The 25,000-nt window shown below is 41.2% G+C and overlaps 1 protein-coding gene across 1 annotated transcript in view; it reads left to right on the plus strand.

The window, feature by feature from the left end:
- The window catches only part of atxn1a (ataxin 1a), an 85,270-nt gene that overhangs the window by 46,487 nt on the left and 13,783 nt on the right, over positions 1-25,000 (plus strand). The window contains exon 3 of the mRNA XM_071499372.1: positions 9,526-9,641. The gene's annotated coding sequence lies outside the window, so the exon portion shown is untranslated. The remainder of the gene's footprint in view (positions 1-9,525; positions 9,642-25,000) is intronic.

A 25,000-nucleotide genomic window follows, 5' to 3' on the forward strand; every position in this document is an offset into this window, starting at 1 on the left:
GTTAGCTGCCTGGGGAATGCAGTTTTTCTCATTTTATTGCTTTTATTTTTGTAATGCTACATTGAAGAATAATGGAAATTGTTTTTGACTAAATTGATTCCTTGTAATAGAGTTACCATGTTGATATAGATGCAGAGCCTTCTTGCTGACATACAACATTATTTTTTCTTTGATGAATTACAATAGCATTTTAAAATTTTATATGTAAACCTGTATTTTTTGACCCTCCCCATCTACTCCTTCTCAGTCAGAACAATGTCTGTGTCTTAAGCTGCTAGTCACTAAGGCTGTCTGCTGTTTGTTGCTGCCTGTGCAGGAAGTGTACAGGGCGTTTATCAGAGCCATTTTCCTAAAACAGCTGCCGACTGCAGCTGGAAACAAGGTCGAAGAGATCGGTGAGTGTGAATGAAAACAGTAAGAATGTGGTAAAAACTAAACAAACTGAAAAACTGTTGAATTGGGTGATGATGATATAAAATATGATATAAAATATTGATTAGAGCAGCTTTGATTGGTGTTTTAATGATATGGTAACAAGGTTAAATCACAGCATAGTTTGAGGTTTGGGCTTTTATCTGCTTCACTTTTTGTGAAATATACATATGACACTATTGTAAACTGATTCTGCAAACATAGCTGACTGTCGGTAGGCTTGCAGTTGTTTTCCCATCACACATCTTCAATACAGTTTATCTAATTCCTTCTTCTTTTATGCCATCCGTTTTTTTCTGTCTGACTCAGCCTCTTTTTCTCCCTTCATCTGTCTGTCTGAGTTTCAAGTGTATCATTACTTTGGTTCAGAGGAGGGTAGCACAGAGCTTGTCTCGCAGCAGGGCGTACTAGTGTGTGTGTGTGTGTGTGTGTGTCCCACCAGTGTTGGTAACAGTGTCTCAGGAGTGCTGCATTAGTCTTTGAAGATCTTAGAATGAAAGCGAGAGAGAGAGAGAGATAGAGAGAGAGAGACTTAGACAAGTTCCTTTTTCTTTATCATACCCCCAACCCCAACTCTGTTTCTTCGCTTCTTCTTTTGTGTTCCGTCTCTTACTTTTATTCATTCTCTCTCTTATCACCCCAGCCTCATCTGCCACTGCATTTTTTCATTTCTATCTCTCTCTTTTTTTTTAATCTGTCCTTCGTTCAAAGAGACTCTGTTTTCATTCTGTAGCGATGCAGTTTGTTTTAAATCAGGGTTTAACTGCTTTTGATATTGTCATTTCCTGTGCAAGAAAACGAGTTGGGTTATCATCCACATCGCTAAATACTCATTGATAAAATGTGACCCACCTCATAAGCAGTAACCCTAGTTTCCATTTAGCTGACACACCTTTGTAATAAATTAGGCCACAATCAGTGAAAGATTTCATACTAGATTATTGGATTTTTTATTTGTTGTCATTCCAGTTGTTAATATGCAATCTCAGTAGAAATATAAAACCCCAACCTAGACAGTAAGATGTTTTATTCATTGCTATACAGTGACAAACTCAGACATACCATCTCAGACATATCTATCATCTTCTCAGCAGTGGTACAATTATTATTTCAGTCAAATATAACTGACTCTCAAATCACTGATACCATCATCAAAGCACCTTTCTTGTTTCTCTGTTTATCAAAGACACACAGCTAGATGGAAACCAGCATTTCTGCTGTAATCTGTTTTGAAAGAAACCAAATTGAGTATGTATCTACAGTGTCGCTAGTAAGACCTCCAGCTCTGGTTAATGCTCTTGGTCCCATTATATCTGGGCTCAAAATCCATCCTCTAAAATACATTTCCTCTTTTGTTCGCATGAAGCCTGACTATAGCATGAGGCGATGATGAAAGAACAGATGTTTGTGACTTTCATTGACTCACTTGTTTTCATAAAAAGTCCTTAAAAATATCCGTTTTATTTTTGCAGCCCTTTGAGGTCGTGTTTAGTCACTGTCAGTTCCCGTAAGCCTTTCAGACTCCTCATTCTGTTTGAAGTCTGCTGGAGAGCCTGGTAGGTTTCAGCTGTTCAGGTGACATCAGAGCAGGCTGAGCCACGATTGTGTTTTGTGACGTGATGGTAGTATTGTGTCTCTTCCATTCACTTCTCAATGGGCAGTCATCTGAGGAGCGTGTCGGTGTGTATGTGTGCGACTGGTAAACTGATAGGGCGCATGTGAGAGGTTGAACTGACTATCTCCTTACAAGTCGGTCAGTGTTGTACTGCCAAGAAAACTTTGTTCTCTCCTCATTTGTCTACAGCTTGATTTTACCAAAACACAACTCATCAGAAGTGTCGTGGACATAATCGGTAGACAAGTCATACGAAGGCAACCACTGGTACTACAAATTCAAAAGAGGGTCATGAAACTCCCACTAATATCTAGCTTTTATATGGAAACAACATAACCCAGAGTATGACCTGGTGGCTGGCTCTCAAGCAGCAGCTAAACATATCATTACCACCCACAGTCCCAGAACCCAAAGAAATGGACATTAATAATAAACAGTTTTATCAACCGGCTGACACTTGTAGAGAATAAGCAGCATTTTTCATTCTTGTGCTTAAATATGTCTGATGCAATTACCAAAATTAGTTTTTACCAAAACAATTATTGTAGTAATTCTGTGAATGAAGCCGTGTAGAGCAAGTCTGTGCCCTGCTTGGTGAAAATACAGACACAGATATCTACAGGTTACATCCTCTGCCATCAGTTCAGAGAGGAAACAGCCCTGTGTATACACTGTGCATCTTGCATTACATGATATATTTGCATGTGGATGCATTCATAGTATGTAGATTAGTGTATAATGTATGTAAATATGTACATGCTATACTAGATATATGCATAAATGGATATTTTCCATGTGAGCAGTTATTGTCATTGCTTTACTTTTTGTCATTACAATAATTAACGTTTGGACATTTTGAGTCTTTCATTGTTGCAAACTGTGTCATGAATTTACTTGTGCAGCACTGGCTGCAGCAAAGAGGCTGGAGGGAAAAAAATGAGGGAATCAGCAGCCAAAAATTCCTAATGAAATACAAGGAATGAATCCTTGCTGTTTAGCGCTCACAATACGCATTGTCACACACTGTAAATAATCACTGTTCTAATTCCAGATGTATAAGAATAATTAACTTTGTAGCGGCATTAGAAGCAGTAATTACACAGCAGCATCTGCCACTTAGTAGTCAAGATGAGAGCCTGAATGTTGTCATGTGTTAAGCTACTGGCGTGTCTCTGTGTGTGTGTGGGAACTGATCTGCTGCTCTGAATGATTATATGTAACGCAGCACGGTATAGGGGTATCTATATGTACTACAGTACATGTACACGTGTCTGTACATGAGTCTTTATGTTGGAAACAGGTTAACCCATCCATCCTGTGAGTTGAAAGACTGAGATCACACTCACATAAACACACACACACACACTTAAAGACATGCACACACACACACACACACACACACACACAAATACTGGCAAGGGCGAGTTGCCTGGTCGCTGGGCGGTGAGCTCACAGCATAACCGACCATAACGACCCCTCTCTCCATCAATCAGCTACAGAGTGCTCTGCTCTAGTAATGATGTCATCGCACACTTACTCACATGCATACACATACACACACACACATACCACACACAGCACACTTGTCTCATCCTCTCTGTTTTGACCTTGGGTTTCTCGTAGATGTGTGTGTGTTTGTGTGAGTGTTAGTGTGCAAGAGGAAAGAGTGGCGATTGTCAGTGCCTTGCGAAATATGGCAGAGGAGGATGCAATCTGCCTCTGATACTGGGTACATAAATCTTACATACATCATGTGCATTACACACACATGCACACACACCGTGTTGCACAGACTACATATTCCTCTGACAGTTCAGTGCAAGTTTCCTTAAACTATAATTTAACTCTGAAAGATTGTCTGAGTGTATGTTTTTTATTCTTTCAGAGATGCTCTGCAGCACACTCATGTGGTTACACACAGTCACACATTTGAGGATCCCAGTTCCACTGATCAGAGTGTGATCATGTCTGTAAGCCTCTGAGCAGCAAGCCTGGAACAGCCGGGCAACAGGTCCTCAACATTTAACGACACACATTTACAATTACAACAAGAATTTTCAATAGATTGAATGAGCTGATATTTAGAATGCAGAGACTTTGTAAAAATGAATCTTTCGAACACACACATACAAACAAATATTCAGTGGAAATGACACCATCCTACACATAATGCACAGATACAGACACTTACATGAAACTAATTACTTCTGGATGACACACACGCAGACACACACAAACGCCCACTCATGCACACATTCTCCAGGTCCAGCTGTGTCTCTGCCAGACTCTGGGGCAGGGGGCCAGCACAGTGAGGTTAAGAGAGTGGCAAGAACACTAACTGGCAAATCAGTGGCCAATTAAAAATGCTCAGCACTGTGTGTGTGTGTGTGTGTGCGTGTGTGAGTGTGAGCGTGAGTGTCCTTGTTTGACTGCCAACAAGAGGGTTGGCACAGAAAGCACGCTTCCTATTCTCTCAGCATGCCCTCTTAACGCAAAAGATTACACACTAACACACCCACATAACGCACACACACACACACACATACACAAACACGCACACAGAGCCTTGGATTTGTCTTACCCCATTGTCTCTATTTGGGACAAATGAATGCCTGTCCTTTCTCTTTGTTTGTGTGCGCAAGCATTTCTGCGTGTGTGTGTGTGCTCCACCCACAAGTGAAGTTGTATAACCTTACAAAGTAAAGCTCAAACAGGACACAATACTCTGTCTACATTATTATAAGACTGGAGACATTGTCGTGAATAAAGAAGAGGGGTGTGCTGGACGGTGCCGACAGAGTGGTGGTGTGTGTGAAACCTTAAAAACAACAGCCGATAAATCTGACTTTTAGGTCTAATCAGGTTTAAATTATTCAATTAGTCAATTAGTTGCTTTCTCTATTGTCTTTTTATTGATAATGAGCAATGAAGAATCATGCCTACAGCCTGATCCCGCCCACCACAGTGGCTAGCTGAGAGGGAGCTGTAGGTTGCAGTAGCATCACTCCCTCCTTGTTATGGTGTTGTTTGATTTTACATACCCCTGGCTGTCACTCACATGAGCTTTAGACTGGAGGGTCACTGAGCAGGGAATGGCTATAAATGGTGTTTGATTGGAAAGAGTTGGGAACTGGAGGGAGGATGGGAGAGAGAGAGTATTGTAAACCTGGAAATGCTGGCCTTTCTTTTATGTTTGTCTTTGCTGAATGATTTGTACGTGCTTCCTGGCTTGTGATCTCTCTTTCTTTTCCCCTTCCTTCCAACAGTCTATAACAAAATTGGATATTAGAAATAGTTCAGGTCAGTAACAGGAATTATTTTCGTGGCACTGGAACTAACGCAGCTGCCGCATACACGCCCCCAGTAACAAAAGACTGTGGAATGGTAGATAAAGGATGGCGATAAGTAAAGGACACTGGCCGTTTCAGACATGTGTGCACCCAAGATAACATTCCTCCCCGCTCCAAGGACCTTGAACCTTCAGACGGTTGATTCTCACTTGTGGTATGTTGGAGTCTAGGAAAATGGGGTTGTGGTTGAGGAAGGCATTTCCCTTACATTACAGTGATGGTCAGTCACTTGGGCTGTTCACACACACACACACACACACACACACACACACACACACACACACACACAAAAAGACTCACTGCATTCTTCTGCCTCAACCAACCAAACAGCTGTCAGACACTACGTCAGCTCTGAAAGTATTCTGTCTATGTGTCTGTGTTCCTGTGAATGTGATTGTCTGTCATATTTACGATAAGCAATTACTTGTGTACCACAGCAAATATAATTGGTCTTAGAAACTGAGAAACTGGATGCCTAAGGCTTTGAGATGTTCCTTCCTACACATCTCTCTGTACAAAACAAAAACATGTACAGAAAACATTTAGTCTTGGACGCCTGACATCCAACACTGTATTTTTCACCATAACCGAGTTATAGTGGGGAGTCCAACCTTCAGAACAATTTCTGGGTAAATCTTTTACTGAACCCAGTACTTGTGGTTCCACAGTCTACAGCCACTGTTTTTTTGTTTTTTTTAAAAAGGACTGCACTGTTTGGCAAAACCTTTACAGTGGGCTAAGGATTTGGCGGCAACCACAGTGATTGTGGGTGGACAACTTTTTTTTTTTAATACACTTGGCAAAGAGGGAATGGTAAGAATGCAGGCACTTAAACAGATGAAATGATGGTTGAGTGGACAAAAGTAGTCATGGTGTAATCATGCCAGCATGTGGTCAAGTACAGAGAAACACTCACACAGGGAACACTTGTTGGACATGTTGGATATCATCGCCTTTTGATCTAGGCCCCCACGCAAAGCCACAGGACACACATGAATGACCAAAAGTTACGAACTCATTCACCCCCTGTGACAACAGCAGGGCATGCGCACAGTAGATGGCAGCTCTGTTCTTTTTCAAGTGTGAAAACTGCTCATTTAGTCACTTCAACGCTGGCTGCAACACTGTTGTACTGGCAAAATGCCCCGAGCAAGACGCCAAACCCCCAAATTATTATTAAATCATTGTAAGTTACAGTGTCAGGTAGATGCTTCGACGTGCATAAAACATCTGCTTGACCCACAACACACACAGTACACAAACAGGTGTTTCTGGTCATGTATGTGCTAATGCTGTAGCATCCAACATGCTCTTTGTTGTTTGTGTGGAGGGTAAATGCACTTGTTGTAAGTCACTCACAGTGTTTCCTAAATGAATCTAATACAATGTAATGTAGGTACAATACAGAGAAAACCTCAAAGCTCTGTGGATTTGTACACACACACACACACATACACACACACACACTCTCACAGAGGTCTTTACTGGAGCTGTCTGATCCGCTGTGCTTTGCAATTCAATCAGCCTTTCAATTAATGTGGTTTACACTGAACCATTCATGACTAATTTAGCCTGCCTGAATTCTGGACATGATGGATTGAGACAAAGTGTCTTTAGTTGTGTTTGTGTGTGTGTAACACTGAAGAGTAGTATGTGCTGTGGAGGAGAAGCTTGTAATCAGGCTGAAAAAGTGTTTATATTTTATTTTTGAACATTTAAAGCCACATTAGATTTACTGTACATTCTCTTCATAAACAATCAAGTATTAGCTAACTGTATCTATTGTGTTTTACTTGTGTTATCGTTACAATGTCATCATCATCATCATCATGGCAGCTTCTGTCTGAATTTTCACTGTATTTTAAAACTAAGAGTTAAGGAATTTCATAAGCACCAGTTTCATTTTCAGACCTTGTGAAGTTGGCCTGAGCTAAGAATTCACTTTTATTGCTATTACAGTGTAGCATGTGGCTCTGATTAAAACTCAGTCTGATAATGTGGTCACCAGTTCATTGCTATCTGACTTTGTACAGAAACTTTTCTTTTATTTCTTTGAAAATTTGGAAGGGTAACTTGGCAACTTTATATTGTATTTGAGTGTGTAATTGTTTATACACGAAATGAATTAGTCATTTTTCGATGAATCACTTGATGGATGGTTGTGAGAGGGCATGAACTGAAGTATACTGCATTTATACACAAAACCTTGAAATAAGGTGTTAAAACAACACTTACTTTAACCCTACCTGTACAAAACTCATGTGTAAGGTGAGGTATATTTGAACTTAACATCTGGAGAGACTATCAGGTATCATAAGCGTTCCCATAGAGTTAGAGTTTTGGAATGAGTCCTAATCTCTGCTCCGTCCTTCCTCTCACCATCCTCCTCCTCCTCCCTTTCCACTGACATTTTTCAGCTTTCCATACTCCCCGCTGTGCCTCGCTGGCTCAGCCAGTGTTGTGCTCCCAGTGAGTTTCTATCTGCCTCTTCTCTGCCACCATCTGTTTCTCTCTGTCTCTCTGCCTCTCTGCCGCCTCTCTCTTCCTCTCGGCCCTCTCTATTCTCTCCATCTGTCTTCCCTTTTTTCACCTCTGGATTACCTCTCTTTCACTTTTTCTTTCCTCTTTTAACTTTTTTTTGCTATTTCTCATTCTTTGTTTCTGTCTCTTCTTTCTCTGTGTCTGTCTCTTCCTCTTTTATCACCATCCCTCTTTCTCTCTTGCCTTTTTATTGCCATATGATGGATTCCTTTGCCAGTTGGTGTCTGCTAATCCATGGCCTCAGTACACATCTATTTTTTCTCCTCCTCTGTCTCTCCCTCACACTTTACAAACATCTTTAGTGCACACAAATGCTGCTGCTTACTGTGTGCAGTCAGTGTATGTGTTTACATACATGCTTACATTAAGCCTGACACTACTGCATAGCCCACCTTTGAAACCTATTGATTTTCCAATGTTTGACATAAAAGACATTCAATCTCTCTTTCTCTCCCTCACTGTTCCATTATCATATTTCATTTTCACCGTCGCTCTCAATCCCCAGTAGAATAGAATCATCATGCATAACATAAAAAAGTGTGCATGGATGTATTTTACTATTACTAATGCAGCACACAAAACCAGCCACATATTGTAATTCCCTCCTCGCTCTTCTATAAGCTGCAATAAAACACTTTTTGACAGCCTCATGTACACACAGTCAGATATATAAGAAGTGGGTCAGTAGGATGTTTGACATCCCACACACCTCCACACACACACACCCTACAAACACACTCAGACACACACAGTTGACTACCAGCAGGGGAAACGTCTCTTGTAACATCCCCATCATTCCACCACAACCTGCCTAATTAGTCCCTCTGAGTGTGAGCACGCTGTCGACGATCAGCCGGCCTGTCTCTTATGCTGGTGCGTGGGTGTCTGCTGAAGTCAGCTTGCTGCACATATGATGTTTTTAAAGATGCACTGGAGTGTTTTTTTTTTTTTTGTGAATATGATATGACAGGTGCTGTTATAATGATTACCTGTGTTTGCATTGTAGTTTGTTTTGGTTTTTTTTTTTTTACAATAAAACACTTTCAGACAAGAGCAAATAAAAGCTACAGAGCGAAAAAGATGCACAGTGAAAATATGAAAAAATTAGCAAGGTTTTAAGGGCTTAAAGGTTTAAAGTGTGAACATTGAACTGGAAGAATGGACAGAAGAATTTCATTGGTCTTTCACACAATATTTTTCAAAAGTGTTTGCTTTGCTGGTGTTACAGTAATAGTAATATGTAAGTGGTATGTGATATCCTCCAGTTGGAAATCAAACGTTTTGCATGTTTTGCCGTTTACAGCCACAACTCCATCTGAAGTAAAGTGTTAGAAGCCCATATGTGCTTGTGGATCGAACCTGGGTTATGTGTAGCTTTGTGTTGAAACCTGTGATGTGTCCTCAGTTGAGTGTCCGCATCCCTCCTGCTACTTGCACTTCCTGCTTATGCTCGCAGCACAGTGTATATCTGCCATATAGTGCGTATGATTTGGAGGGAACCTGGACACTACAGTCTGTATTTCTGCGGAAGATTAGGAAAGTTCTTTCCCTAGTTTAGTTTCAACTTTGGTTTTTTTCATCCACCAGGGAGTGCTGAGTCCCTGAGTCACCACACTGCATTCTGGGATAGTCTGGAACCCTCTCCATGGGCTGTACCACCTGCTGACAAACCAGGGGGGTCTGGAGGAGTTGTGTTGAATGAGGTGAGAATATTCCTGTTCTTCCTGTTAACATGTACTGTGTCTATAATCATTTAGATAAATTCACTTTTTTTTTTACATGGAGACCTACATCATGTTTTTAGTTGAGCTTGAACTGAGGTTTGCCTGATAAACTGTAAGACAGTGGTTCACTGCTTACTGCTGAATCATTACTGACAAACTGCTACCATGTTGCTATTCCAAACTAAAAGCTGTTAGTCTGACTGTCATGTTTCATTTGATGTCGCTGGTTCTGACATCAAGGACGTTCCAGCCCTGCGTTTTCTCCATAGCCACGAGCCTTGTTTTGCTGATAAACCTGTCACTCTGGTCACAGCACAGATGCAAGTGCATTTGATATTAATGTGAGTGAAGTGGCAGCTCATCACATGCACAGCTCGCAGTGAATATACCAAACTGTCTTCTTTCTTTTGCTTTGAACCACAGCACATCAAAATTATAGCTGGGTTCAAATTAGTGGCTCACTCTTATGATCCCCATTTTCTCTCATTTGACCAAACAGTGTGGTAAGTGACTCATTCACTCATTCACCGCCACTTTCAAACCAGAAAGATAAGAATGCATCATTCAGTTACTGAAATGAAGCCAGTGGGCCTCGGCTAACTGAGGTAACTAAGTTTGTTTTCTGCCCACACTGTGATTGGCGGAGAGCCATTTTTAGGCTAAGGGAAAGCGAGTCTGCCTAGTGACAGTGTGTTTGTTTATGAGGCTGCATCTGAGCTCTCTGTTGGAGCAGCATTATGTATAATATATATAATATATGGCAGTGTTGATAATGTGATAAAGACCATATGAATAAGGCCTGAGGAGGGAGGGTTGTTTTGTAGGTTATTGCTTTGTGTGTATTTATTACTTATGCGTGTGTTTGGGTCTCTGATTTCTATGCATGTTCATCGATGAACCACAACCATAAACTACAACTGCTTTGATTTCCCTCTGAATTACTCGCTGCACTTTTATTTCTTTCTTTGTAGCAGTACTGATCCCCAGTTGGGAAATTCTCTTTTCACTTTCTCCCCCTCCATGGGGAGGTAAGATCGCAGGGTCAGGGCTGCTGGCAATTATCTTGCCCACAGACATTTCAGCCAAGCAAATGTGTAAGGTCAAGGTTTTGAACTCAGGCCTTCTGTTTGATGGATAGTCTCTCGGCTCACTATAAGGCCTTTTTCCAGTGAGTCATTAAAAATCGATAAGAACAAACATTTAAGCAAAGTTTTTCATGTTCCCTCCCCCTCATTGCCTCTCATGTTTGGAAATAATCTTCCAGTTGCCTCTCACCCAGAGTGATACTTTGTATATTACTGTCATGAAGGATAAACAATGGACATCGGTTTAATAACAGACACTAGATGACCTCCACCAGGAAGCTGGAAGATTAATGTTTGAATTTACCAGAGTGTCAGGATACTAACTGGCAGGTTAAGTCTCAAGGCAGCGCTGATCTGTCCAGCTAGGATCTAATAATATGCATCACAAACTAATTAAAAACATTTCATTATTGCACAGCACAGGCATCAGCAGTTCAGACATTAAAATGTAATGGTGGACAGCCCTCACTGGTCTGAGCAACAGGCTCGGCTGAAAATCTAGAGATGACTGCTTTGCTTGGTAATTTCTTTGCATGAATGAGTGTTGCAATCTAGATAACAGCAGTGTGGTTTTCAGACACATCATTAAACCAATCTAATTGCAAATATTAAGGCTCATTTACTGGGTGAAATCAATTCTGGAGTGATGCTTTGTTGAAGTCCTTTGAGATGCAGATGTTTGAGAAAGAGAAAAGTCATTCATATTTAACACTGCTCTTAGCCAGTTTTTAAGAGAAAAATTTAAGTGTTTAACTACCTCATACTCTGCGATAACCCACTGAAAATGAGTTGAGAGTGTTTCACACAGTGTGTCTGCGCTTTTGGAGTTTTGCTCCCTGTTGTTCTGTTGCCTCAACATTTGGTGCCTCGCCATGGGAGAAGTGGTTGAACTCTTTTGATTTCTTTCTTTTTTTAATTAGCTCACAAAATACAAACAGAGAAAAAGTAAAGATTGCCTGATACTGAAACTAAATCAACAAAGAAGTGAGGCAATCATTTCTAACCCTTCATAACCAATTTCATTCCTAAACCAACCCTTACCCAATGCAAATGATACTGTTGATATCCTTCAACTTCGACTGAGGCAACAGAGTTACGCAACCATTATTAGCTCACACCAGAAGAGAAACCAAAATACTAACAGCAACAGCAACACCAATACTAACATACACCCACCCACCCATTCATCCATCCATTATCTATAACGCTGAACCGGGTTGCGGGGGGGTTGGAGCCAATCCCAGCTGACACTGGGCGAGGCAATACTAACACTGAAATAAAATAAAAATGGTGGTCACAGATTTTTTTCCCCTTCCCTCCTTCTTTATATTGACATGTTTACGGTTCCACTGGTCATCATATTCTGGCTCATTATTTCGCTGCCTTTTTTCCAGCTTAATAATTTCTATTGCTTCAGTGAGCCATTCTTTCTGTGGTGGTGTGTTTGAAGAAATCCATTTATTCATAATTACCTTCTCTGTGAACATACATAACAAGAGGAAGACATTCTTTTTTATTCTTTGATGAAACTTTGCTGAAGTTATGCTAATCTCCCAATTAATCTGTTTGAAGTGCGAGTGGAATGGCTCTGTTAGTGTTGATCATCGCTGGCTTTTGTTTTGCCAAACCAGAGAGCTTTCATTTTATTGGAGCAGAGTTCCTTCAGTAGCAACAAACTTTATGCATTAACTGTCATCCCATAGTCCCATTTTGTACAGCTGTGATGGAGTGTTATACAGTCTGTCAGGTATTTTAAATGGTCTCAGTTTATTTTTTGTACAATGGAAAGATTGTCTTAAGGTTTTCCATATATCATTCCAGGAAATATCATCCTCCAGTATGTGCCTGATCCATTTCATAGCACTGGTCTTAAATAGTACTTTCCTTTAACATTGTGTAAAACTTATAGACCATATTATTATAGAGCAGGTTGTGGTTAAAAGTAAGTCCCCCTCTCCTTACATATACCCCTTTGTTACTGTCATAAATCTCCCGTTTTCCCAGTCACACTTTAACTCAGTTCTGATGCCATTTTCCTCACTGTCACAATGCTACTTAGTAACAAGATGAATGACCTGAATGAGGCTTTGATGAGTTGAATATAGCCACCTGAGTGTCATCTGAACCCATATGACTCAAGGAAATCTGACCTTTTGTACAAAGGAGTTAAGTTGGTCAATGCCCCATGAAAACACATACATGAAAGATATTAGAGATTTTGTTGTTGTGTTTGACCAGAAAGTCAGCTTTTTTGCCTTATATTGCCCAAACATGTTGCACACGGTTTACATAATTCAGAAAATGTTCCTTCGTCTTTCTTTCTCATTCCCTCTCTTTTTCACTGTGCTGATTGAATTGTGAGCCTGTACTTCCCTCCTTCACACGATCACGCTCTTTCTTGTTGAATCCAAAGAGTAAAAAGTGTGAATGTTTGTGTGTGTGTGTGGGTGAGAAAGAGAGTAAGAGAGAGTGAGAGTGAGAAAGTCTGTGCTATTCTTGGCTGGTAGGGGAAGTCTTGGCTCCCTGGCGTATGGGAAAAGTGCTCTTGGCAAGTCTTGAACTGAGGCATTCCATTATGCTGTCCTCTTGAAACACACATGCACGCACACACAGACACACAAACTTGTTTTTTGTCACTTATGAGGACATCGCACTGACTTACATTTAGTCTCTGGAAACTTAACCATAAACGCTACATGCAAAACCTTACCCTTACATTAACCAGAAACCAAGACTTTACCCTAAAATTTAATGGTTCGACATGAGTAATCGAAATACACAAACACACACACACACACACACACACACACACACACATTCACACACACACACACACACACACACACACACACAGACCAAAGTGACTAAAGCCCACATTTACTTCTTTGGTTACAAACTGCTAAGTTGCTTTTTTCATTCTCTCTCCGTTGTTCTCTCTCTCTCTCTCTCTCTCTCTCTCACACACATTCACACTCTGACCTGTCTGCACACAAACATGAATTCAGACACACACACACACACACACACACACACACACTGACAGGAGAAAGACTGAGAGCAGTCTCAAAAGAGAGATTTCTAGTAGTACTACATTATGCCCTGAGGCCCCGAAGCCAGGGTTTGACTGTCTCTCTCTCTCTCTCTCTCTCTCTCTCTCTCTCCCTCCCTCTCTCTCTCACACACACGCACATACACAATCATATCTCCATGAGAGGACATTGGTGTACATTAATTTCCTGGAGACTTACTCTAGTCTTAAGCATGACTGCTATTTCTCTAACCCTAACCTTAAAACATGTCTTCACCATCACATTTGAATAATCTGTGTTATGGGGATTTGCTTTTTGTCCCCATAATGTGACTGTGTGAACAGATTTAGGTCCCCACAACATCAGTAATACCTGGACCACACACATGCTCCGCACAATATCCTCGAATCAATTGCCTAAGGAGTGGGAGGTTGTCTGCATGACTTCTATCAGCTAATAGATCTCTGAAGTCTCTCTCTCCATGTCCCTTTTCTCTTCCTCTTTCTTTCTTTGTCCCTCACTGCAGTGTCAGTACAAGGTGATGTCACTGTCTCTATCCATCTTCTTTCTGCTTCTCTTTAATTTACTTGTACCTTTATCCTGCCTCCCGTTGTCCTTCTTTCCTCTCCTCTTTTCACCCCTCCCTCCTTTTTTCCTCCACACATCTTTATCCTCTCCATTTCTCTCTTCCACTGTGAATCCTTACATAACCACTGTCAAACTATAAACACGAACAGTGTCAGTGGTCTTCAAAAAAAGATTGCTGTTTGGTGTTGAAACCCCATCAGGGTCAAAGGGTGTACGTTCTAGACAATCTGTGTCTGTGTGTGCAACAAATTTTCTAAAACATGTCTGTTTTTTATTTCTTTCAATCCATGAGACAACTGCATGCATTCAGATGAATTTTGCACTCAAACAAGTATTTTTCTGGTAACTGCACACACACACACACACACACACACACACACACACACACGGATAAAGCGGTTGCTGGCCTTTCCTTTTCTGAAAAGGCCCACCCAAAGAATGTCACTGAGATGGAATTTCCTTTCATCTGTGTTTGTGTGTACAATATGTGCGTGTGCATAAAAACGAAAGAAAACGAGCGATTAGTTGGACAAGTGGAGCAAGCAGTGTCCAAGCCTGTGCGGTCAGTCTGTCCGTCTCTCTGTCTCTCTGCCTCTCCCTCTCTCTCTCTGCAAAGTCTTAAGCAGTTGTGTTGGAATGAAGCTGCTCTTCCTCAGAGCCAACACGGGCAGTGTGAGTGTACACTTGAACAGTCGCCACCATGTGCAAACTGGTTTGTTAAGTCAGGCTGGAAACTGAATAGTTCAGCGCAAACATAAACTTCAGCTGTTAGTTACAGAATTTCATACGTGATGTTGGAATTTTATATTCTCAAACATCAAACTGTTGGTGTCAACTTCAAAAATCCTGTATTTGTTGCCCCTAAAAAGTATTATTTTAAGAATACATACCCCCCTCAACAAAGTCCAGTATTATTGTCCACAGGTTACACAGGTGACCCTGTTTGTGTGTGACGATATGAAGGCTTTCTTCCTATTAGCTTTAAAACTCTTGTTTGCCTAGAATTGTTTTAAAGTCCCTGTCCAGTAAAAATCATGTATGCCTGAATTACTTCTATATCACCACTTGCTATTGTGTAGCATATAGTAGCTAGCAAAACCGAAAACAAGCAGAGGTTTGTGTGTTTGATGAGCCGAGCGTCTGAGTGGTGGGTGGAGAAAGAGGCGGGGCCAATTTGCATAATAATAGATCCACTAATACTAAACAAGGCAAAGGTGTAGAGTTACATTTGAGCCATTTTAACGCCATGAAGGGATTTTTATTCATTAAAAATTAATTAAAATCATTAAAAACTCAAAACCAGGAGAGGAACTTTAAGTGTTTCTTCGTTCTTGCTCAAGTCGTGAGTAGTACACACAGTTTACCCTGCGGCTGTATGCACATGGTCTATATATTAGTTATTCATGAAGCACAAACATTAACAAGACAAATTGATGTCTTCATTTGCTGTTATATGGTGCAGGTCTCTTTGTTCAGAGCACACACAAAAAGCGCCTCGCTGTGTAGAAATAGCTCTTTTGACTACAGCCATTTTCCCTTTCTTGGAGCCTGACAGCAATCAACACGGTTATTCAACATGGTTATGTGCATTTGACTGTTGACAGTAGCGTGAATGGACATGCATATGGGTTTGTGTATTTTAGCAAAGTTTGTGTTTGTGTTGTGTCCACCACACAGCTTTTGGTCTTAGGAGGAGACCCTCTGCTGGGCAGCATTCAGACACCTGTGGCGTGTGATGTGATTGTGTTGTGTGTGTGTGTGTGTGTGTGTGTGTGTGTGTGTGTGTGTGTGTGTGTGTGTGTGTGTGTTTGTGTGTGGCTGGCTGTGAAATTGTTTGTTTGGATGATGGCTGAGGTCTGTGTGGTTCCGGTGTGTGCTCCATGTGTGTCCTGTTGAGTCTCAGGGGTGTTAGATGTGTGTACGGGTGGAGCAGAGGGCTTTGATGAATGTGCCTGAGTCCGCATGCTCAACCAGTGCTGCTGCCTGTCTGACATTTTTGTCTGTGTGCCTTTGAAAAGGTGGAACGCATTATTCACAGACAAGGACACATGCTGAGCAGTCGCACACCTCTCCCTTACCCGCACAATGCCCGCTGCACTGCCCATTCATGCCAATTAGCACCAGTCTGCCTCCCTATGCCTGTTACAGCGGGGCAGTTCACCTCCAGCGCACACAACAGTATGGTTCTCTGTCCTAGATGTGGACACATACAGGCACCATCGCAAAAAAAAAAAAAGTGTCTGCGATCTTTTTCTCTCATTCTGACATGCAAGAGAAAATAATGTGTGTGTTTGTGGACGAGCAAATCCAGCAGCTTTAATGTACCATAGTGTGTGTGTGTTACAATTTGTCTGCAGAGGCGTTCTGTTTAGCACCGGGCTCCCTTCAGCTCTTCACAGTCAGACATCCCGCACCTGTCAGCCTGTCCTCAACCTGACTTCAGCCTGAGTCCAGTTGCCTGCTTGCATTTCTCACCATGTTCCACCCACATGAAAAGATCATGGGATGAAAGATGACGTGTGATAAATATTAAAGAGGATTTGCTTTAAATTTGCATTACAGATGGTGAATAATGGGGAAGGAATATTCTCCATCAGTGCCTGACTCTCTATGTATGTATGTGTATGGTGAGTTGTATAAACAATAAGGCTTTATTGTAAGATATAATATTTAAAAGTTTGGAGTATATTTTGAACCACACAATAAATGCATTAATTGCATTAATTGATTCTGCATAAACACGTTAATGCAGATTCACTCCCCCCAGCTGATCTGACCTGAAGAAATTAAATGAAATGATCAAAATCAAAATTATTTGGCAATTATTTTAATTATGTTATTGTTATTAATGTTATTTGTAAGCAAAAATGGGAAAAAAATGCAAGAATTTTAGTTTTGGGCTGTTGGTCAGACAAAACATACCTTGTGCAATTTCAGACAGTCTATAAACCAAATGATAAAACAATTAATTTAGAAAATAATAATAAATAAAATTAATCAGTAATGAATATAACTCTAAGTTTCTTAAGACAAAAACATAATGCATTACAATAGTGAAGAAGAAGATTTGATATCACATAATAATTCAACATGTAGTAAGTGGAAGTTAAAGTTCAACTTTATTATCCCAAAATTTAAATCACTCATCTGCAAAATGACAAATATAAGCAAAACAGTGAACCTGCCAATCTGTTTTGTTATTTTTCCATTTAGCCATGCTTAAAATTACCAGAGCAAAGGCAGATTAAGTCAGTAAAGTAGTCTCTGCCAGTGGAGGAGCCACATCATATCTCGCATCATAATCTTTGCCCTGTGGAAGCTTGTGGAGAAACAATAAATCCTGTTTGAGCTGTGGTGGTTCATAGTAAAAATATTTTCCATATTCACATTTTTAAAGAGAGTGATAATGCATGTAATGCAGGGTCTCATGTTGAAGGGAACAAACAAAGGAATGATAGTTGTGTGGGTAGAGCCGATGAATGGATGGTGTAATGATGAATGGAGTTTGAATTACATTTAGGTGTCCCTTTTCTCTCACTCCTCGTTTCTGTCTTTTACTTCTCTCTCTCCCCTTTTCTCTCATCAATGGGCTCCTTTATTACTTTTAGCTTCCATTTATCCTTTTTTTCTCCCTCCAACTGCCTTCCCTCCCACATTTCTCTCTTACTCCCCTTTGCGCCGTAACACACATTCTCTGAGCGGGATTATATATTGTCTTTGAAATAATATGTGAGTGTCTGTATCTTCGTTTGCCCTTGAATGAGTGTGTTGGACTTTTGCCTATGTGTTTGTTTGTCTGAATGTCTGTGATGGCTGCTTTTATTGTGTGGGTGTGTGCGTATAGATGCTTTGTACATGCGTCAATTTGAAAGAGTGAGAGCATCAGTTCATGCTTGTGTTTGTGTGTGTGTGTGTGTACGCACGTGCACGGCCGCACGCATGTTTGCACATTTCCGCATTTGTGTGTCTGTATGTGTGTGCGTACTCAGTGGGATTATAGAGCAATAGAGGAGCTTAGCAGTGATTTGCCCATCCATTCCAGTCCCTCCCTAATCCTGCACACACACACATGCATACTTCTTTGTGTGTGTGTGTATGTGACTAGTAGGGCTCTAATAGTGTGTGTGGATTAGTAGGTTTGTGAATGGGATGTGGCTTGGGCTGAAGTAGCGCACTACACTGCCAGTAAGTTAACGCAGCCTGGCAGAGGGTTTGTGTGAGAGATAGAGAGATGTAGGGGTATGGAAAGAAAGTATTTGTAGAGTGTGTAAACGGCCCACAGTTCATAGGGCACTGTTAACATGATTATGTAATGATTAAAAAAAGTTTTGAATGATAGATTATGAAGAGAACATTGGTATGATATGATTAAGATATTATAGTAAGGGTGTGCCTTCATAAAGCCAGCCTTGTAAGGATCATTTGTGTGCATGTGTGTATGTGTGTGTGTGTGTGTGTGTGTGTGTGTGTGTGGCCATTAGATGGCTCTGCACCTGCCGCACACACACACACACACACACACTCACATGTAGTCACACATACACACAGAGACAGATGGAAAGACGTGGATAAACAAGAGAGCTGAGACTTTAGCCGACAGAGACGAAGAGGAGGGGGGATAGATGGGTAAAGAGAGTGTAGGAGGGCGGGGGCTGCCGTTGTCATAACCGCAGCGTGTGTGAAGTTTGTGTGGGCGACAGAGAGAGAGAGAGAGCGCAAAAGTCAGTGTGTGTGTGTGTGTGTGTGAGAGAGAGAGAGAGAGAAAGAGAGAGAGAGAGAGCGAGAGAGAGAAGAGAAGTCTGTGATATGTATATGGGTGTGTGTATATATAGAAGCTTTTCATCAGTTTCCTTAGTGACTGACTGTGACTGAGACTGTTCTCTGCTCTGCAGAAAGACACAAGAAATGAGAGACGGAGGGAGAGCAGCACGGTATTTGCTGTGGAAAATTTCAGCACTCTCAACCTTTCATTGATTCTTATTACCTGGTGATTACTGAAGGAGTTTTGATGTGATGAGTCAGTTGTAATAAAGCAGTATGACTATGAAGATGTTACAAAAGAGAAAATTACAGGTTTTTATTTGTTTCTACTGTATGTCAGGCAGCATAATGTCTTTTTCTTAATAGGAAAAAAAAAGTTTTTCTTCATATGCAGCTGTCTAATATAGCCAAGGGATGTTCTCAATTTCATGTTACACACATAAAATCCATCACTCTTGAAAGAAAGATATAAATTTTGAGGAGGTGACAGATTTATAAAGAGGAATTTAAGCTGAGGGACCTTAAAACAGGTTTTGCAGATGGAGTGGCACTCTATCTTAGCACGTAATGACCAAGTGGTGATATTTTAGACATTTACTCATGGTCTCCAGTTGTTATTAACATCCAACCAAAACATGGTTCTTGATGGACATGGTCAGGCAGTAGAGAAAACTGATATTTATGTGGGTCTAGAGTGTGGGGTTGGAAGTGGAGATCAGAGTTTTGTGTGTTTCCAGAAATGATTAAAGGGCGTTGATGTATGGCGACCTTAGCCAGACTGAGAAAGTTTCAAATGGAGAACAAAGACGGAAACTAAAAATGTATAAATACGTATAAAAGCTGAAATCTTTCAGAACTGATTCTCTCCTTTCTCATCTTTTTTATGCTCGTTCTCCCCCTCCCTCTCTCCCTCTCTCTCTCTCCCTCTCTCTCTTCCTCTCCTCTTACTGCTTTCACTCGACGGCAGATTGTAAACAAACCCACACAAATGAATTATGATTAAATGCCAAGAGGCTCCAATTGGTTGCCAAGGCAACAGACGAATGTTTCTGTGCCGTTGAGGTCACCTGAAGAAACAGAATGGACTGTGAAGCAAATACACAGTCTAGTCTGGTTTTCTGTCTGTTGATTTTACTTCGTATATGTAAGATTATTTTGTGTATTGAGTCTTTAATCTGTATTTTTTTTTACTTCTGTCCTTGTCATTCTGCCTCTGTACCTCCTGGTCTCTTACTTTTAAGCTGTAACTTTTTTTTGTCACTTAGATGTGACTCAGTAGTGACAACAGTGCAACAGTAGCTTGTTTATAGCTTCCAAAAGTGCGCCTAAAAACCCACAAAATATGTTAGAAATGATATTTCTAAACAAATGCTTGGCTTAATTTCAAAACAGGAAGGAAATTTTGCGATTTGTGGTCACTTTTCATTGCTATTGAAAATCAGGAACTATATCTTTAACATGAACAACAAGAACTAATAACAGACCAACAAAAGAGCAGCACCTACAGAAAGTCTAACCGCACTAACAAGTCTAAGATGAGAAACATCATAGTGCTCTCAGAGTTTGAATGACAAATGATCATAAAACCATTTTAAACATTATCAAGTGCTTACCATCAAAAAATAAAATAAACAAAGAAAACATTAAAGATTACCTCTTGGCAATCCTCTTACCCAGACAAGCCTCTCTGGGTACTATTTTTATTCTTTTAACCACATTAAAACCAAACTTTAAAACCCCTCCCGCCCTGCAATAGTTAAAGAGTCCATGAAGATCCCGTGTAACATAGGATTGATATCAAGCTGACAGGAAGACCAACCAACACAAACAGGATGTGTTTTTAGTGCATGTTTAGACCCACTGAGTCTAGTGGGACTCATTTATTTGTGTGTTTGTGTGTGTGTGTGTGTTAACATCTTATGAGTGTGTGCTCACTTCTTCCCCGTGCGTGCTCCATCTCTTAGCATTGAGGAGCACATTTCATCTATATTTACTTCCAAATGGTCTTTTAACTAGGTCAGCTAACTAACGGAAATAGACTGCTGTACACTGTCAGTGAGGTAATCAGTCGTGACATCTAGTGGTCGAGATCAGGAAGTGCAGCCTCGTTGAGTCTGAGCATAACTGAAAACATACTGTATCTGAGGACAAATACAGTAGGCAGTGATTATAAAGTGGTTTGTGACTTTCACTGATCTCATTGTGGTGTATTCTTCTCAAACCTGCGTCTTTGTGTGTGTATTTACTGTATTTACATGTGTAGGTATGTCTATATCAGTTTTTTATATCCATGCAGATAGGAGACACTTATCTAATCCATGAGTGGACAGTATTTTGACATCTGCTGGTTCCAGCTTCTCATATGTGAGGATTTGCTGCTTTTACTTTGTTTCATATCGTTTTAAATTGAATATCTGGGTTTCCTTCTGTTGGTTAGTTAAAAGAAACAATTCGAAAAGATCAGCTTTGGCTCCAGAAAAATTGTGATGGGCATTTTAAGCTATTGTTTGACATTTGATAGGCCATAATTAATCAATAAATTGTGAAAGAAGTGACAGATTATTCATAGTTCCAGCCCTCGATACAAGCATTTGTTTGTACATGAGTTTTCCATGTGTCACTCTTTCATGCACTCTCACTCTAATCTCTGCTGCTCACTCTCTTCCTCCCTCCCTCTCTATCTCTCCCACAGTCCCCCTCTCTGCCCTTCTCACTGTTACACCCTCTCGCTCTCTCCCTCTCTTTCTCTTTCTCTGCTTGTAAGCGGTCTCTGGGCGTGCAGCCAGCTGGCGTGTGTGTGTTTTTTGAATGAATACCTGATGAAGTTGGCCGAGCAAACCGTGGGAGGGGCCCTGTGTGTGTGTGTGTGTGTGTGTGTGTGTGTGTGTAGGGCAGACAGTGTGAGAGCTCTGGCTCGCATTCAGCCCCTTGCATAATACACGTTGGAACTCTGCATGCGGGACTCCCTCCCTGTGGGCGTGTGCAAGTGTGTGCTACCAGTTTTGTGAGCGTGTGTGTTTGTGTGTGTGTGTGTGTGATCACCTGAGTTCTGTGTGACACTGTTAGTCAGGGAGCTTCCTGCCTCTCTGTCAAGATTTAGGAGAGGGCTGTTGGCTGTGTGCATGTATGTGTGTGTGTGTGTGTGTGTGTCTGTGTGTCTGCGGTGTGTGTGTGTGTGAGTGTATGGAGGGTGAGAAAGGCTGAGAGCAGTTTGTAGCGCAAGTACACTGAATCTGCCTGGGATTTTCCGCTTGAGGGGGAGAGAGGGAGACGGAGTGAGACTCAGGGTGCTTTACAAGGGACACGGCAGAGCAGGAGAGGAGAGGAGTTCAGGGAGGAAAGGAATGAGAGAGGGGGAGAGGGAGCATGCTGCAGAAGTGGGCTACTCTACTGCTACCCTGGTAAGTACACTTCACACAGTTTTGCGCTCGCTCTGAATGAAGTGTGTGTGGGAGCGAGAGAGAGTTAGTATGTGTGTGTGTGTCTGTACGTGTGTGTGTGAACACTTGTATTCGTGTATCACAGTATGTCATTTGTAAGTGCGTACTGCGTCTGCCCTAGTTTTTCCTACAATCGTCGTCGCTTGTTTCTCCCATTCGGCTATCGTCCTGTGTTTCCCCTCCCTGCTTCTTCTCTTCTCCTCTCTTTTCTTCTCTTCATGCATTTCCCTCATTCCTCTCTTTCCATTGGCTCTTTTCCTTCTCGGGCTCTTCCTGACTGTCTGTCTGTGCCGTGCCCCCCCCCCACCCCCCCCCACCCACCTTCCTAGTCACCCACCCAACCTCAGGGTTGGCGAGGGGTGAGAAAGTGCAAGTCATGCAAGGCTGCCTAAGTGTTTGTTTTCTGAAAGAGACTCTCTCTTTTTCTCACAGTCATTTGTTTCTCTCCATCTCTGTCTCTCTTTGTCTGTGTTTCTTTTAACAACTCTCTCTCTCTTGCTTCTCTTTTTCTCCGTCACCCCTCCCTCTTCTGTTCCCCTGCTTCCCTAACTCCATCTGTCAATGGCAGTTCCTCCATTACTCCCTCACTATCTTACCATACTCCTATACTTGTGTGTGTGTGTGTGTGTGCGTGTGTGTGTGTGTGTGTGTGTGTGCGTGTGTGCGTGTGTGCGTGTGTGTGTGTTTGTTGTTGTTAGTGTGTAATCACTAGTGGAGGGTGACAGTGAATAAAGTGGCAGCCTTGTCAGAGTTCCCAGTTTGGCAAGGGTCCCTGTAATGTGCACATATGCAAACACAGACCCACTCTAATGAAAAACCACATAGACGAACAGCTGCAGAGAGACGTAAAGAAAGAAACAGAGAAGTAGAGAGAGAGACAGAGACAGAGAAGTATAAGCCTGCAGCAACCGTACTTTCCAGTTGAACTATATTTAGCAGTGAGATAACACATCACGTTGGACTTATCCCTTTGATCATGATTATGATTATGACTGGGCAATCACGCACACACAGACTCAAATGGAACAGACATATGTAGCCCATGCACACAGTTTTTATTTTGCTACAGCACTTATCTAAATGCTCTACAGACAAAATAATGATGTGTTGGTGAGTTTACTGGCAAAACAACACAATGTTGGTATTTTTTTGTGATTATATGTTATATGTATGTACATGTATATGTATGGCAGATTCTGAACTGAAATCCGTAATAATTAATATATAATACAATACACAGTAAACATAAGACAAGTCAACACATCCTGTAACCTGCTGCCCTGTGGGTGATCAGCCTGCGATTCAGTTGTGGATGCTGCTGAATGTTTTGAGCCTCTGGACACCTCAACAAATACTAAAAAAAAAAAAATGCAGGTCCCATCCCCAGCTCAGAGCCCACGGTACTAACACTGAAATGCAATGCTGAATGAAGGTTCTTGTTCAAGTGGATTTCTTTAATGGACCAGACATCCCTGCTTATAATTAAAGCTCATAGAGTTCAATTCTGCATTTATTAAATGGAAAACTAATGTCACTGTAGCAAATATTTTTGCGTCGTCTGATGTGATGTAATATATAAATGTCACCACACTAAGCTGAAGAATATCGCACATGTTTAGTGCAGACAAACATCACTTTTAACTGTAAAGTATCTTTGAGCCATTTTTTGCATCTGACATCTTGGCTGTTTGAAGAGGGTTAGGAAGGAAATTAGTCGCTACTGTAGAACTGTGAAACCCAGTGTTTGTGTCTTTGAGTGTCTGCTGGTAGTGTAAACATTTTGTAATGGTTGTAAATGATTGTAGTTATAGTATTGGTGGCTATGCAGATGCAGTGCTAATGCCATAACCACAAAGCACTCCAGTACTACTTGAATGAAAACAGAGGATTCATAAATTGAAGATTGAGTTCAGTTAAATGCATCAGTTAGAGAGTATAGTTTCTGTATTACTGGAACATATAACTCTGAACATGCCATTTTTATGGTTAATTGACCCATGAAATACTAGTTTAATTCTGTCTGCCTGCAGGGTCTGTTTTCATCTCAAATATCACACAGTATTCATTTATACAATTCATGCCTTTATATGTATACTGTGTGTGTGTTTGTGTGTGTGTGTGTGTGTGTCAGTGTGAAGGAGAAAGAGGGTGACATATACACAGCTCCACTGTTTTGACCGTAGAAGGACAATTGTATAGTGCATGAATGAACGATTCAGGTTACTGACTCACACACACACACACACACACACACACACACACACACACACACACACACACACAGTTTTTTGACTCAACACTAGTGCCCCTGAGAGAACACACATACACAGGCTTTAGAAAGATGGGTCATTGTGTGTGTGTGTGTGTGTGAGTGTGCGTGTGTGTGTGTTTGTATGAGAGAAACCAAAGCACATGCAGGACAGAAGGCTTGGGTT

The sequence above is a fragment of the Trachinotus anak genome, unplaced genomic scaffold (assembly GCF_046630095.1).
Source record: "Trachinotus anak isolate AG129_WGS33_773 ecotype Australia unplaced genomic scaffold, CSIRO_AGI_Tana_v1 ptg000016l, whole genome shotgun sequence".
NCBI classification, from domain to species: domain Eukaryota; kingdom Metazoa; phylum Chordata; class Actinopteri; order Carangiformes; family Carangidae; genus Trachinotus; species Trachinotus anak.